The 17390-nt window shown below is 35.7% G+C and overlaps 1 pseudogene; it reads left to right on the top strand.

Annotated features, from left to right (window-relative positions):
* Window positions 1-3152: 3152 nt before the first annotated feature.
* LOC102903450 (olfactory receptor 5W2-like) lies at window positions 3153-4120 on the top strand (annotated as a pseudogene).
* The last annotated feature ends 13270 nt before the right edge of the window (window positions 4121-17390 follow it).

Genomic DNA, 17390 nt, shown 5'->3' with positions numbered 1-17390 from the left:
CAACTATTTAATGAGAATTTCATTATTATAAAATTAACATTTATTTACCTATAATTAACAGAAGAAACTGTCCTCAATTCTAATTCAATTTCATCTAAATTCACAATAATAATATATGTAATTAAATATATTTTCTTCAAATATAAACCATTTAAATTTACATTACTGTTCATGTAATTATTTTTAAGACTTTATGTATTTTTCTTTAAATTAGTCTTTTGTGTTTCTTTGCTTATGTGTACCACCTGTTTGTGTTGAAATCTTAACCCAGTCCTCTGGAACAGTTACAAGTGCTCTTCATCACTGTATCATTATATTTCCAGCCCTAAACTTTACATTACTTTTGTTTTCTTTTTTCCCTTTTGTGAATTTTCAAGACAGGCTTTCTCTGTGTAGCTTTGGAGTCTGTTTTGGAACTCGCTTTGTTGACCAGGCTGGACTCAAACTCACAAGGTCCATCTGCTTCTGCCTCCTGAGTGCTGGGATTAAAGCCCTGCACCACCACCACCTGGCTAACTTTACATTACTTTTAACATACCATGTATTTGAATTGATGCATGGAAATTCTGTTTCTGCTATATTTCTAAGTAGACACTTCACCATTTGTCATGCTGAAAATATCATTTATGAAAATTTCCATGAACTGGGAGTGGAGAATACAGTGGAAGCACCACAACTGGGCATACACTAAAAACTTATTCTAGGAACAGGAACTGCAATTAGCGTATAGTGTTTGGATGCATCTAGTATCAGTTAAATAACATATGAATGTAGATGTAACCAATCGTCTTATTAAAATAAGAAACACAGAGCCAATGTAAAAGAGAAAGCCGAGAGGTCAGAGCTCAGAGATAAAATCTTACCTCCTGCAGTGCTCCTAACTTCCCTGAGAGAGAGCTACTTCCTGTTTGTCTGTGTTTAAATAGTCTTTCTGTTCTGCCTTCTCATTGGGTGTAAACCCAACCACATGCCTGCCTCATCACTGCCTATAAGTACCGCCCTCCCGCTCTTAAAGGCGTATGTCTCCAATACTGGCTGTATCCCTGAACACACAGAAATCTACCTAGCTCTTCTAACCACCACGTTCTTGCTATGGCTCTAATAGCTCTGACCCCAGGGCAACTTTATTTATTAACATAAAATTAAAATCACATTTCAGTACAAATAAAATATCACCATATATGAACTGTTATATCAATTAAATTTTCAAAAGGTTACAATCACTAAGTCAGTGAACTATTTCAAAAGCAGAAGATTAACTGAACATAAATATACTAGATATGGTTTCATAGGGGTAGATGTGGGGAGGCCAGCTCCCACTATTTCCCAGGGTACTCTTGAGGAGAGAGGGATAAGAGATATTAGGTAGAAATATAGAGGGGAGAGAAACAGAAATAGATATCCACTGGCCCCTTCTGTCTCTTCTAAAGGGCCTTTTATAGGAATGCCAAGAGGTGGAGCCTAAGATGTGGTCAAGCAATTCTCTAATGAAGCCCTACTGGGTAAAGCATTCTCAAATTTCACTAGGAAACCTTTGCGGACCTCCACCGGCAGAAATTTCATTTTCATTAAATTCTGATCAGTTAAATAAAATACATATCATATTTGCAGTATATATATATATATATATATATATATATATATATATATATATATACATATATGTTTTAAAATTAAACTGAAATATTCATTCTGACAAATCAAGTTGAAGACAATAATGAGAAATTTTATTTCCATCTTTATTTAGGAACTTACTACACTCACAAGGGATTATAAGTCTATGAGAAATATTAATCATGTTTTCACAGCAACAAAGCCTAAGGGGAAGAGACTATAGGGATATAAGTCTCAAGTGGTATATGTTATCATAAAATGTTGCATCCATTCTCTGCCACCAGAAATCACCTCACCTCAGGAAAGTTCGTGAGATTCCAAATCCAATAATTCAAGATTAAAAATTGTCTTTTCAGAAGAAGTTTAAATTTTTAAATTAATTAACTTTCAGAATCCACTTGGATCATATGTTTAAAATTTAATACAAATACTATTTTATATTCAGTACAGGAAGATTCTGACTATTCTTATTAGTATCTATAAAACCATATTTTAGTTGTTTTCCTTTAATAGATTATTAGAAACTACTATTTATTCATTTCAGTCTCTGTGTAGATACATATGTGAATTCAAAGGCTGCATATTGCTTGTCTGTATTTTTGCCTACTTTTAAATAAAATTTTATTGAGATAAAGATATGTAAATATTATATTAAAATATTAAGGTGTGAATGTCAAAACTTGATGAGAGACATATAATAAATAGTGAGTCAAATTTTCTCATAAAGATGCATCCTTACATTCTAATATTTAAATGTTAACTAAGTCACATGTACTTGGAAAATCATAAAAGTTCATGTAACAGAACACACACATAAGGATATGTATTTTGATAGTTTTTAATCTTCATGTTTACATTTTGTAACATTGAATACATAATATGTGCAGCTGTGACTATACATGTGTGACTTCATGTCACTTACACTATTTTTGTAGCCTTCTCCTTTGAATGATTAGAAGATTTATTCTTTGTTTCCAATTGCCCTTTCAAAATATGCAAAAAGCTTGATGGACAAAGAATCACAGATGTTTGGAAACAAAAATGATCAGGAATTATTTGTTACTTACCATATACTAATAAACAGAAATGTTGTTGACAAATAGTAGAAAGCATTAAGTATTTCATTAATTATTGATAGAGTTATCACTTCTAAAATTCACAGGTTTTCATAGCATCATTATGTGTTGGGGATAAATTTTATTTATATCTGAATATTAAGTTCAGTGAATTTGAAACTACAATATCTGACCATTAGCTCCACTAACTTAAATGCTTATATATTATTTTTAAGATTGTCAGATGACAGTAAACTAAATATATAATTCCTGTTAAGGAAGTCAAATTCATGGAAACTAATGTGTAGATGGTAATATTTGCCAAGAACACCTTCTAGTTTTCAAAGTTTATTAATTGTTATGTGAGATGGATTATTAAAATTAAATAATTCTATCTTCTTTAAAGAATGAAGTACAATTTTATGAATTTCTCATGATAAAATAAATTAAAAATAAAATAATGTCCTATGTAATAAAAGTATTATGAACATATGTATTTTAATTTTTAAAGTTTATCCAAGAAAATTGGACGAGGGAAATTGCTCCTCTCTGGACAAATTCATTCTCTCGGGAATTACTAATAACCATGACATGAAAGTGGACCTCTTCACCACATTCCTACTTATTTATTTTGTTAATCTTCTGGCCAATCTTGGGATGATCATCTTAATTAGAGTGGACTCTCAGCTTCACACACCCATGTACTTTTTCCTCAGCCACATCTCCTTCTGTGACCTCTGCTATTCCACAGCAATTGGACCCAAGATGCTGGTGGATCTTTTAGCTGAGGAGAAATCAATTTCCATGGTTGGCTGTGTTTTGCAGTTCTTCATCCTCTGTGCCCTTGTTGACTCTGAGTTTCTACTGCTGGCAGTGATGGCCTATGATAAGTACCAGGCCATTAGCAACCTCTTGCTCTACACAGCAAACATGTCAAACAGAGTGTGTTTTATGCTCATGGCTGGGGTTTACCTGGTGGGAACAGTTGATGCTTTGATACATTCTACCCTTGTCTTCCGCTTAGGTTTCTGTGGGTCCAATGAGATCAACCATTTCTTCTGTGATGTCCCTCCACTTCTATTAATATCTTGCTCAGATACAGAGGTCAATGAGTTAGCAGTATTTACAGTTTGGGGGTTTCTTGAGATAAGCACTATTTCAGTATTCCTTGTCTCCTATTGTTATATCATCTCGGCGGTCTTGAAGATTCACTCTGCTGAGGGGAGGTTCAAAGCTTTCTCCACCTGTGCCTCTCACCTGACTGCAGTTGCCGTTTGTCAGGGAACTGTGCTCTTTATGTATTTCTGGCCAAGTTCTTCCTAATCCCTAGATAAAGACAAAATGACTCACTATTTTAAACTCTAGTGATTCCCATGCTGAACCCTCTGATTTACAGCTTGAGGAACAAGGATGTGAAAGTGTAGGGAGCCGCCATTCTAAGATTGCGCTGACTTCCTGGTAGCCTGCTGTAAACAACTCCATATTTGGTTATGTTCCTAGGACTATGTGTCCTAAGGTCCGTGCATGGTAATTGACTCCATGTCCTCAGCCTATCCCGTGGCTCCCCGTGCTTGCATTCTGGCGGGATCCAATCACAGAATGACCCGTTTGCATGATTCCCCATATAAGCAGCTGCATTTTAGTCCTCGGGGCCCCTCACCTTCAGCTCTCCCTTAATCAAGAGGCGCTCCAATAAAGTATGATCTGAGAAGAATCCTCGAGTGGTGGTCGTTCTTCCTCGCTGGCCAAGGAGAACGCCGCATGAAAGGATCTGGAAAAGTTGAAGAATAAAATGTGATTTTATATCATTTTCAGATGTAAGTGTACATGATTGCTTTTAATTCATGCTGCATCACAAACAAAAAACATTGCATCATGTAACAACTTAATAAAAATACTTTAGTTCTAACATCTTATTTTAAGGGAATGCATAATCTATGCTTAGTTTTCTTTAAACATCATGTTATAATATCTCTTGGAAGAACTTTTCCTAAAAATTTCAATTGTGCACAAGTTTTATGTGTCCATCTGTTCAGTGTGTGACAAATTAAATAGGATATGGTGGATATTTATTCACTGTCTTTGACGGGCATTTTTGAAGCTAATTAAGTAGCTTAATTTGTAGATGTAACTGTCTTTTTAAATAAGAAACACAGAGCTGACTCAGAGATGAAAGCCAAGAGGTCAGAGCAATAGTTAAGAGCTGAGATTAAAAACCTTACCCTTCACTGCCGCTGCTGTCCTACCTCTCCACAAGAGACCTACTTCCTGGGTTTGTGCTTTTTATTGACTTTCTATTCTGTCTTCTCATTGGTTGTAAACCCGACCACATGACCTCCTTGTCACTGCCCATCTGTACAGACCTCCAAGTCTTCTATGGTTGGTATTGTGATTAAAGGTGTGTGTCTCCATGCTGGCTGTATCCTTGAATATACAGAGATCTGCTTAGCTCTGCCTCCCAAGAGCTGGGATTAAAGGCGTGCACCACCAACACCCAGCTTCTGCTATGGCTTGTTATTAGCTCTGACCCCCAGGCAACTTTATTTATTAACATACAAATAAAATCACATTTCAGTACAATTAAAATATCACCACATTAATTAGTGTTGAGTGCAATATGTATATATGGAAAATTACTGTATACTCCCATAATTTATGTGGGCATCATAGCAATCTTGAGCTTAAGTCCTGTTGATTCAGCTCCAGAGCAGATTCTTTAATCCACTTTTAGGATACCATCTTTCTGGGAGGCATATCCTGTCTCTGTACTTTTTTGCTTATCTGGGAGGAGAAATTGTCTCTGCAGTGATTCTTACAAATAGTGGTCAGGTGTGGTTAAACATGTTTGGAAGTTCAACCATGTTTGATTAACATGAACACTAAATCTTGGTAACTTACATTTGGGTGCTAGAAGTGTCTTCTCTCATTTCCTCCATTAGTTTCTAATTTACTTTTTTCCTTTACCAACCCCAGTTAAATAATTCCCTACAATTGATTTTTTTAAATTAATTAGCACCTATTTTTAAATTGCTATATGCAGTCAAATGCTCTACCACTGAGCTATGAGAACTACATGAACAACCTGGATTGAGTGGGGGTAATGAAGGGCAAGGGTCAAGGGTAAGAGAGCTTAGGGGAGCAGGAGATCCCAGCTGGATCAAGAACAGAAGAGACCAAGAAATAAGAGACCATGATAACTGAAGACCACATGAGAATAGGAAGAAGCAAAGTGCTAGAGTGGTCCACAGAAATCCACAAAGATACATCCACAATAGACTTCTGGCAATGGTCAAAAGAAAGCCCAAACTGACCTACTCTGGTGATAGGATGGCCAAACACCCTAATTGTCTTGCTGGAAACCTCACCCAATGACTGAGGAAACCGGATGCAGAGATCCACAGCCAGGCCCCAAGTGGAGCTCCAGGAGTCCAATTGGCAAGAAAGAGGAGGGTTTGTATGAGTGAGAATTATTGAGACCAAGGTTGGATAAACACAGGGACAAATAGCCAAACAAATGGAAACACATGAACTATGAACCATTAGCTGAGGAGCCCCCAACTGGATCAGACCCTCTGGATAAGTGAGACAGTTGATTAGCTTGATCCAGGCAGTGGGACTGGGACCTGTCCTTAGTGCATGAGCTGGCTGTTTGCAACCTGGGGCTTATGCAGGGACACTTGGCTCAGCCTGGCAGGAGGGGACCTGACCTGCCTGGACTGAATCTACCAGGTTGAACTCAATCCCCAGGGGAGTCTTTGCCCTGGAGGAGATGGGAATAGGGGGTGGGCTGGGGGCAGGGAGGGAGGGGGAAAGACAAGGGAATCCATGGCTGATATGTAAAATTAAATTAAATTATAAAATTAAAAAAGAAGAAATTGCTATATGAAAGGAGAATGTATATACATACATTTGCTCAAATACTGAATCATCCTAGTAATGAAAACCTCAGTATTATAGGGGTTGAACAACATGAGACATCAAACAAATAACAAAACAGACCTCCATTTAATATGGAATTTAGGAATGCTAATTTGTTATTATTAAGACAATCCTACTTAAGAGTGAAGTATATTCAATGTACTTAAATAGACACTTCAAAGTTTGAAGAAAACATATTTTTTTTTAAATTTACATTTCTTTTTTTTCCTTTTATTTTATTTTACAATACCATTCAGTTCTACATATCAGCCACAGATTCCCTTGTTCTCCCCCCACCTGCCCCCCTCCCCTTCCCCCTGCTGGTGGTGGTGGTGGTGCAAGCTGGTAGGATTTGCTGAAGGAGGCAGAGGCAGGAGGATCACGAGTTCAAAGCCAGGCTGGGCTACATATTTCGGGGTATAGCTCAGTGGTAGAGCATTTGACTGCATAAAATGGTTTTGAATACAAACCTAAAATATCTCAAAATAGTTAAGTTCCTGAGAGATAAGGAACTATGTGTTCTTCCCTGTGAGTATGTCCTTAATATACCTTTTTTCATAAATTGTTGATCCATGTTTCTCGTAGCTGAAGCACTGAATAACTATGGATCATGACCTAAGTTTGAAAACCCACTGAAGACTCTTTTGTTTTTAAGTGAAAATTAGAATTCATGAATTATCCTGGGTCCATTCAGTTTTACAGTTTCCAGTGTCAAATGTGCTTTCATGAAAATATTTCAGAATTGAAGACCAAGTGTTCCTCGGATTCATGATATCATGTGACCCAATATGAGATGTCAGGAGATCCTAAGAAGGATTCTTCATGTAGATAAAAGACTATTCATATCATAACTTCTTACTCAATTCAATCTCTTTTGGCCAGACATGTGATGTTTTTATTCAGATGTTTAAATAATATCATACTATTGAATGTGAGTTTCTTATTTTCTTTGGGTATTTTGTTTGTTAGTTGTTGCAACTGTTTTGTTTGCTATTTTTTCTTAAGAGAGACAAAGAAATGACATGGAGTTGGCTAGGTAGGAGGTGCAGAGGATCTGGGATAATGGTGAGAAGAGAAAATTGTGATTGGAATATATAGTATGATTTTTCTTAGATAAAAATTATGATAAAATGTTACTAAATAAGATACAAAGTCTTTAGGAAATGATAAATCAATAAAGCCAGAGCCCTAAGATATTGGACTATGAACCTTACTACATAGTACTCAATAGCTTCCTCTCTGATGTCACTACAAAGAAGTGAAAATCAGATTATCTATGATCAAGAATATGTGTTATCAGCATTCATCACAAATCACTGTGATTTGGGACCTATATCACCCATAGTTGTAAGATTAGTAGTTGTGAGAGCCCACAACTGACTCAGTTTGAATCTGAAGTCTATTCTGAGTCAATAAAGTTCAAGCTTGTTTGCTCCAAGGCTGTGAGAAAGTTCTGATTAGCCCACAGAGTCTTCTTGAAGGGCTGTGAGAAAGTCCTGATTAGCCCACAAGAAGGAACACACTATCTAGCTAGATGCACGCAGCTGATGCCAGCCAGAGGTACAGTGAGATAGAAAATGAAACTGCCTTCTCCTTGACGCAAGCAGGATAGATAGTGGTTGAATGCCTGTGCTGTGCATTGTTCTACCTCTGTCCTTCAAGACTGTATATAAGCTGGCTGTGAAATAAACTCAGGGCTGTCCAGCATTGACCAGCAGACCTCTCAACTCTTTTCTGTCTTCTTCATTGTCTCTTCTATTCACACGCCTCTACTCATCTACCCAGCTGACTGTCAGCAGGACCAACAAATAGTATATTGTATTTTATTATCACACTTCAAAAGATAAGAAAAAGAACATGGCTATAAGCAAAGTTTCAATTTTTATAAGTAGTATGTAAAAATTGGTGTCACTTTATTGCTAATTAATTATGAGAGAAAAATAATTCAATGATGAACTTGTATCTTTCTACAAAGCTAAATTTTATTACACTTAAATAGTAATTTCAGATACACACCAATACTATGTACAAAATGTGAAAAAAAGAAAAGGAAAATTGAAATCCATCAATGTCTCCTAAAAACAGTGAACAGATTCATGACTTTATTATGCTGAGCATCTGCAGATGAAGTTGAAAGGTTGATCCTTGGATTTATTTAAAGGAATAGATGGTGGGTAAACTAATGCTGTGTTTTTATGGAGCCCACTCGATCTGTGACAGATGAATCCAGATCTTATGATTCCCTTGACTCCTTGAAACTTACATAAAATTTTAGTTTACTGAACGAAATTAAAGTTTTAGATAAATTAGCATTAATCTGTACTGAAATTCACATTGTTAAACAGCTGAATTATGCCTTTGAGACCTAAGGAAAACTATAGCTTTGGATTTTAAAGCATGGACAGTTTTCCGCTGTCCAGAGACCCAGATATATAGATCGGGCAGAGATGTTGATGTTTTTAGCTCTATTAGAAGCACCTTTAAGTCTATATTTAAATGACAACCAAAGGAAATTTAAAATTTTGTGACTGAATAGTAAATAATCAGTGTTCTATCAGAATTCCATTTATCAATGTTAAAACGCTAACCCTTTACCATCTCAGTGTAACAATAGCATAGAGGGAGGATAAGTCTGAAATATTTTCCATTTTTTCATGTCTTGACTCATTTATTAGAGCTTTAGAATTTATTAAACTTTAATAAATTTATTAAATTTTTTCTTTCTATCTTATCATTTACCAGAGATGTGAGTAGTTTCATTAAGATCAGTCATTTCAGGGCATGTTCTTTTTAATAAAGGAGCAGTAAAAAAGTTACATCTGAAACTGTTTATCCTCTAATATAATGCCTGCTAGCAAGGCAACCCTGTCTGCCTTTTTTTAACAAGAGACCTAGTAGCTCAAGATGAGCAAAGAAGGTGGCTATAGCCTTGGGGGACTGTAAGCTGACAGTTAGTTTCATTCAGCATAGTTGTCAATGCAATCAGAGATCTGAGGATAATACATTATAACAGAAAGTACAATTCAAATGACCTATGTGAAAGATATATGTGGTATGTATTCACTTATAAGTGGATATTAGCCGTTAAATAAATGATAATGAAGCTACAAGCAGTATACCCTGAGAGGTTAGATCAACAGGAGAGGTCTAGGACAGATGTATGGATCTTACTGAGGAGGAGGAAATAGAAAAGAATGTATGGACAGACTGGGCATGGTTGGGGACAGAAGCAGGGGATTCAGATCGGGGCATATATGGGATAGAGAGTGAGCATGCAGGGAGAGATGGCTGCAACTGAGGTGTGTTTAGGGTATGACAAGGAAACCTACTCCCATGGAAACTTCTTGGAATGTATGAAGGTGATCCTAAAGAGGACTCCTCATATTACAGGAAAAGGAGTCCCAGCTGGCCTTCTCTTGTCACCATGGAAGGCTTCCAGTGGCTGGCCTAGATTTTATTCAATTGAGTTTTTGACTAATGTAGTCTGACAGAAATTCCAAATACCCCCCCCCCCCAAGACTATTGCTAAGACAAAGGGTTGCTGCTCACAAACTGACTTTGGAGACTATTGCTGAGGACAACAACAACTCATTGAACACTGAGAAGTTGAGCTGGTGCTTACATGGAGCCTTCATCTCTACATTCTAGACTTTTTTATTCAGGAAGGTGCTCTGCAGGATACTGGAAGAGAAATATGGTCACCAACTTATCTACAAATCCTGTGACACACAATCTGTCCTTCCTCCAAATTATGCTAGGGCAATGGTGGCACAGAACATGTGGGAATCCAGTCATATCTAATTTGAATTCAGGCCCATGGACAATGACTTTGTATCTGACACTACTTGGGTAAACAAGAACTAAAAACTACATAGCCCAAAGCCACAGAGTAAAACCAAATATTACCGTTTTTTTAAAAAAACCATAAATAAAATGATTCTTAATGACATTTTGTTTTTGTTGTACTTATAGATTCATGCCTTAACAAGTCATCATCAGAGAGGCTTCCTCTTGCAGCAGATCAGAACAGATGCAGAGACCCACAGCCAGATACACAGAGACAGAGTCTAAGTGTAAGGTCTCCATCAAATACTTTCCCTCAGAGCTCATGGATTCTAGAAGAGGGGATGAAAACATTTTAAGAGCCAGAGTGCTATAGTGATATTTTATCTGTGTCCCCCATAAAATTTATTTGGGAATCAGAGGAAAAAGCCAGACACTATATTAAACATAGAAGTCAGGCAATGGTAGCACACATCTTTAATCCTATCACTCAGGAGGCAGGGATCTGTCTGGATCTCTTTGAGTTCAGGGCCACACTGGAAACAGAGCCAGGCATGGTGGCACATGCCATAAATTCCAACACTAGTTAACCATAGAGGTCTGAAGGTCTGTACAGACAGGAAGTGACATAGCTGGGCAGGAAGTGGAAGTGATATAGCTAAATGGAGAGAACAAATGATATAGCAGAACAGAAAGGCATATAGGTGTGGGTATATAGGAAATAGGTCTCTTTGGAAGCTTCAGATTCAGTGAGGTGAGGTTAGCTGTGACTATGCCTAGTCCTCTGATCTCTCAGACTTTAACCCCAATTTCTGGCTCCATGCTTTTTTATTTAATAAGACATTTTAAGATGCATGTTACATGTGGGTCTGTGCACATAAGTGCAGGTGCTACAGACGCCAGAAGAAGTTCCCCTCCCTCTGGAGCTGAACTTACAGGCCGTTGTGAGCCACCTGATGCTGGCACTGGAGACAGAACCAGGGTCCTCTGGAGGAGAAGTGTGTGCTCTTTACCACCAGGCCATCTCTTCAGCCCAGAAAGCCCCTTTTAAAACTGAGGTTTGCTCCATAGCTTAATAAGAACTTTTTTAAATTTAAAAAAAAAAAGATTAATGTTACAATTGGTGCTCAAATGACTGTGGCAAGAATTCACTAAAAAACTGCCTGTGGCCTTACAGGCCCCCTGGCTCAGGCCAGAGCTGCATGTGGCTGGATCGCCCACTTACATGGGCCAGAGTCTCTTTGACTTTTTCTCTCCTGGTGGGTGATCAGCTCTCTTTTTCTTCCCATCTCAGATTGCTACCACACTAGGTAACTACTTTGAAAATCCCTTGGACTTCTACTGTTCTACACATTCGACAGACGATAAGTCAATTAAGATATCTTAAAGGGAGAAATTACTTAAAAGAGATTTTTCCCCCATGTTAAAAATTAGGAAACATTTTTACAATGGAAGGAATTTAGTCTCCATTTGATAACACATTAGGCAGTTTGAAAATGGGATAACTAAATGAGAGGATAATTAATGTTGATGGGATGTATATAACATCAATTGTGACTATTATTTTTTGATCATTTTTATTTTCGCTTTAAAAAGGTTGTTCAATTTCAGTGCCAAGATAAAAGCTTTAGAAAAGCCTATTAAAATGAATAATAGCGTAATGCAGACCCAGACAGAAGAATTTAAAGGTGAACCTATATCAGGACTGAATTATACTGTTACAGAGAAACAGTCTCAGGTTACCAGACAGTAAACAATAATCTACCAGTAACTTTACAGGAATTGTCAAATGTTCAATGGTATATACAAACTAACTGGACTCCAGTGGAAATATTAAATTTGAGGAGATTTAAAGAAGCTAGAGTATCATATGGAAGGCATTTTCAATTTGTAAAGCAGATGATAAACTTGTGGTCAACTTGTAATAGAATTATCTCTCAGGACTGGAAAGAATTGGTTACAGCTGTCCTAGAGGCTGGACCACAGTCACAGTGGAGAACATGGTGGAAAGAGGACACTAAAACTATAGAACAATGATGTAGGACTAGAGGTGTGGAAATTTCCCAGGATCTGCTTCTTAGAGAAGGCAATTACACTGATATACAAAGACAATGTTTATATGATAATCAAACCATAATTCTATGCCTCATGGCAGACATGAATGCTTGGGACAGAATTGAGGAAGCAGAAAAAAAATTGAGTCATTTATAAAAGTTACAGGACCCAAAGAAACTTTCACAGTTTTCTTACAAAGGCTGTCTTCATCAGGAAATAGAATGGTACCAGATTCAGGAGCTAGACAGATAATGATTGAATCTTTGGCTTTTGAGAATGATAATGCAGCATGCAAAAGAATAATTAGGCCATTAAAGACACAATTAGCACTCTTGGAAGACTGGATCAGGGACACAATTAATATTGAGTCTCATGACCATGATGATATATGGATAGGAGAGGTGATTTCAAGAGCTTTGAAGAAAAATAATAATGTCAGATGCTTTAATAGTGGTAAACAAGGTCACCTAAAAAAGAACTGCAAACAGGGTATTTCTAGAAACAATGTTTCATTGAGGAACAATGGCAACAGAACACACCTCCTTTCTGGATTATGCAGATGGTGGGGTAAAGGTAAACATTAGACTAATAAAAGTAGATCAACAAGGCACAGACAAGGTAATCCTTTTCCTTTTCCATAAGGAAACTCCCTGAGGGACTTCTCACAGGCATCCATGGCAAATTCAGTTCAGTCCTTTCCTACCAATGTAGATGAAACACCTTATCAGAGCAATTAAATAACCAAATGCCAATTGGAATAAACCAGACTGCTTGGGGTGATAAAACAGCTATAGAAGAGAGAACAGGAAATGCAGGGGAAACCATAAAACAAATTTTTTGCAAACATCTATAAATGAAAAAGGACCAACATTAAAAATGATGTTCTCGTGGAAGGTCGTGTAGGCACAGGTGTGGACATCACAATAATTGCACCAGATTTTTAGAATCCAAATTGGCCTCTTCAGGAAGTAAATGTCCAGCTGTTAGGGACTGGAACATTATCTCAAGTGGATACAGAGCACAAAATGTCTCAGATGTATAGTGGCAGAAGGATAGAGAGGAAATTTAGAGCCATATGTGGATAACATAGATATGAATTTAAGGGGCCAACGTCTATTACAACAGTGGAATACCCAGAATAATATTCCTCCAATCTCAGAAACAAGCCATAAACTAAAACATGTTTCTGAGAGAAATATTAGGAGGTATTGTAAAGAGCAGTCACAGGCCATCATATTGTCCAAGAACAGGGCACAACTGTAGATGAATTTCTAAATGGTCTTATTAAATTAAAAAAAAAAACAACATGGAAACAAATATAGGGATGAAAGCCTTAGATCAGGGAAATTGAGAAAGCCACCAGCCAAACTTACCTCACCTTCTCTGCAGCTTCCAAATGCAAGTTAATTCCTGTCTACCCACGCCTTTATTGCCCTGCTCTTCTGCCCCCTCATTGGCTCTCTTAGGCCAGATACCTTACTTCCTCTTTCTACACAGCTCTGTCACTTTCTGTCTGTCTGTCAGTCTGCCTTTCTCTATGGTTGGTGCTGGGATTAAAGGTATGTGTCACCATGCTTAACTCTGTTCCCTGGTGTGGCCTTAAACACAAAGAGAACCTACCTGTTAAGTGATAAGATTAAGGGCATGTACTACCACTGCCTGATTTCCTTGTTTACTTAAAATGGATTGCTATTTCCTCTCATCTCCAGGCAAACTTTAATTAAACACAAATAAAATATCACCACATTTCCCCTTTTTTGTCTAATAAAAAAATAAAAAATTGTAAAAGTTATAACTTGGGGCTGGAGAGATGGCTCAGAAGTTAAGAGCACTGACTGTAAATTAATTACAGATACTCACAGTCATCTAATATTTTCTTCCATTTATCTTGTGAATGTGAGTTCATGTGTGCTTATAGGGGTCTTTGCAGATTTTTATCAAAATTGCCCTTATAAATTAGGAATCAAAAAGAGAACTCATTGATGGAAAACTCAATCAATGACTAGGTGGACCTCTGGATTGTGATATCTGAATGTAAATGGTGTTGAATTGAGAATCCCAGCCCATCAATGATTTTCTAGCTAGACAATAAATTTAGGAATCTGTCCACCTAGTTGCTGTAGAGTTGTGATTAGTTTTTGATGACTGATTGTTACTTAAAATTCTACATGCCTTTCCTAGTTCAAATACTTCATAAAGTAACATGGACAGTTGTATTCTTTCTTTCTTTCTTTCTTTCTTTCTTTCTTTCTTTCTTTCTTTCTCTCTCTCTCTCTCTTTCTTTCTTTTGCCAGTTGAGATAAAATGTGTCCATTTTTGTTCAAATAGTTCATAAAGGAACATGGACACTTGTGTTTATATATTTATTTAATTATCTATTTATCTATCTATTTATTTAATTATTTATATAGTCAGTTGAGATAAAATGTGCCCATCCTTGGCAATATATTTTTTAATGAAAGACATGTTTAAGATGTCAAAATGTTGTTGGATTTTTTGTGTCAAGAAGTACATTTTAATTACTCTAAGACAGTACACATGTTCAGATATGTTAAAATGTCTTACCATATATAAAATGCAGTAACACTTAGGATTTGTCAGAAACCACTGACTTCAGCACTATGAACACATAGGCAGATTGATCACAGCAAGAATTTTGTCTTTTAGTGGTCCTTTACCTCAATAAATATCAGTGTTGAAAAACTGATTCAGTGGCCAAGTGTTTCCATCAGGAAGCCTTAGTTTCAATCTTCAGTACTGCAAAAAGTGTAGTTACCAATTTCAGATATTTTCAATCCTATTATTTCTTAATAATAAACAAAAACAAATACTGACAGTATATATATATATATATATATATATATATATATATATATATATATATGTGTGTGTGTGTGTGTGTGTGTGTGTGTGTGTGTGTGTGTGTGTGTTCTTAATTTAATTTGTGGTTCTTGTTATGCCAAATTCATGACTCAAAGAAAAAAAGAGTTCTCTTCAATTAGAAATTAACATGGGAAAAAGTTGTCCCAAGGGTAGAGAACATTCCTATTTAAGTAGAATGCTGTGTTATGACAAGAGAATATATTTTAGGTGTTTGAGCTTTGTTTCTAATAAGGAAAAATTCTTGAGCTTATAAAAAGAAATTATTTTTATCATTTTACTATTGTATGTCAATAAATCAAGGTAAGAACTATAATTTACCAAATTCCAAAAAAAAATAGATAATATTTGACTGATAAAAAGTTTGTGTTCCTGTATTTTTATGTTGTTAATATCAGCAATTTGTATAAAAATTGAACAACTAATTAAAAAATGAATGATTTACTTTTGGTTAAGTTTCAAACAGTACTTCAGCTTGGCTTTACCTCATTCTTCTGTTATTTGATGATATATCATCCAGAGCAAACAGCATATACAATCCTTTTTAACATGAAAGACCAATACATTAAGGATCACAGTCATCAACATCAACATAATATGTGCTGAAGTGTTTTACATTATTACTTTCCTCTAAGCATATATAAAATTTTCGATGACATGACATGACATCTGAGGAACATATATCATGTAATTCCTTCTATCTACAATAGAGAATTAAAATGTAGAATGATGATCATTGACATGGGCTTGACACCTATAATGGTCAAAACAGCTCCCAGTGGCAAAGTGTCGAGATCTAACAGAAGTGAATCTGAAAATGTTATAGAATTATTGCATATTGTCATTTGGTCAGGAAATTCTTCAAAATTAAGGCAATTATACATACATACATATATACATATATATGTATATATACACATAAAATGGATATGTATAATACACATATCCATTTTGATACAGTATTTTTTTTAGATTATAATATAATTATCACATAAATGGACTTAAAGACAAAAATTGTATGCTCATCTCAATAGAAGCAGAAGAGTCTCTATCTACTTTTATTTTTATGTTAATTTTAATTTATAAATTTAATTAGTGAAACACAATACAATGTATAGTAAATGTTTTAATTAATACCACAAGGTGTACATGAAAAATCATTTGTGTCATAGGTGATAACAGCTAATATTCATAAAGTATTTAAATAAGAAAAAATACATGTAGTTACTTGAAATTTCTACTGAATTTCTTTCTTAGCATAAAAATGAGAGTCTGAGGGTTTTCAGCTGTCACACCTGCACACACACAGACATGAGAGACAGAGACAGAGAGAAGAATGTTAAATGGTTTGAGGAAGTTTGTTTTAGTAATTTGTGTACATAACTTGCATAGAGTAGTTGAGGAAATAGCTTGGAGGTAGACTGTTCGCCTAGCTGTGGCTTAGACTGTTGCACCACCAACAAATAAATGCCACAGCCACTGTAGGCAAGTTATGTGCACAAACTGCTAAAACAAACTTCCTTAAATCACTTAACATTCCTCTCTCTGTCTTTCTGTCTCTCTCGTGACTGTGTGTCAGCTGAAAACATTCAGACTCTCATTTTTATGCTGAGAAAGAAATTCAATAGAAAATAAAGTAACGATAGGCATTTGTTTTTATTTAAATACTTTATAAACTACAGGGTAAGTACTATTTGTAAAAAAAACTGTAATTAATATATCTTTTGGTTTGCATACAGTATCAAAGAATTCAATAGACATAAAAAATATGAATTCTGATTGCATAGATTTTACACAAAACTTTCAAAATTTTAAATGTAAAATAGAATCTCATCAAATCTGGTGCTTAGTTTATCATGAATTTTGCAATAAATTGCATATATGTAGTACTATTGGGATAAGAGGGTTTAGAAAACCACATTAAAACATTGAAGAAATATTTTGCTAGATAATTTTTAAGTGAATAAAGAATATTTAATTATAATAAAATTGATTTGTGATAATCACAGGAAACAATTTTGGAAGAAAATTAAGTAGCCAACTGAAAATGAAATCATTAATTCATAATGTGTCACTTTGAATATT

This window comes from Peromyscus maniculatus, chromosome 4 (assembly GCF_049852395.1).
Source record: "Peromyscus maniculatus bairdii isolate BWxNUB_F1_BW_parent chromosome 4, HU_Pman_BW_mat_3.1, whole genome shotgun sequence".
Taxonomy (NCBI): domain Eukaryota; kingdom Metazoa; phylum Chordata; class Mammalia; order Rodentia; family Cricetidae; genus Peromyscus; species Peromyscus maniculatus.
This window is presented reverse-complemented; position numbering and strand designations above follow the sequence as displayed.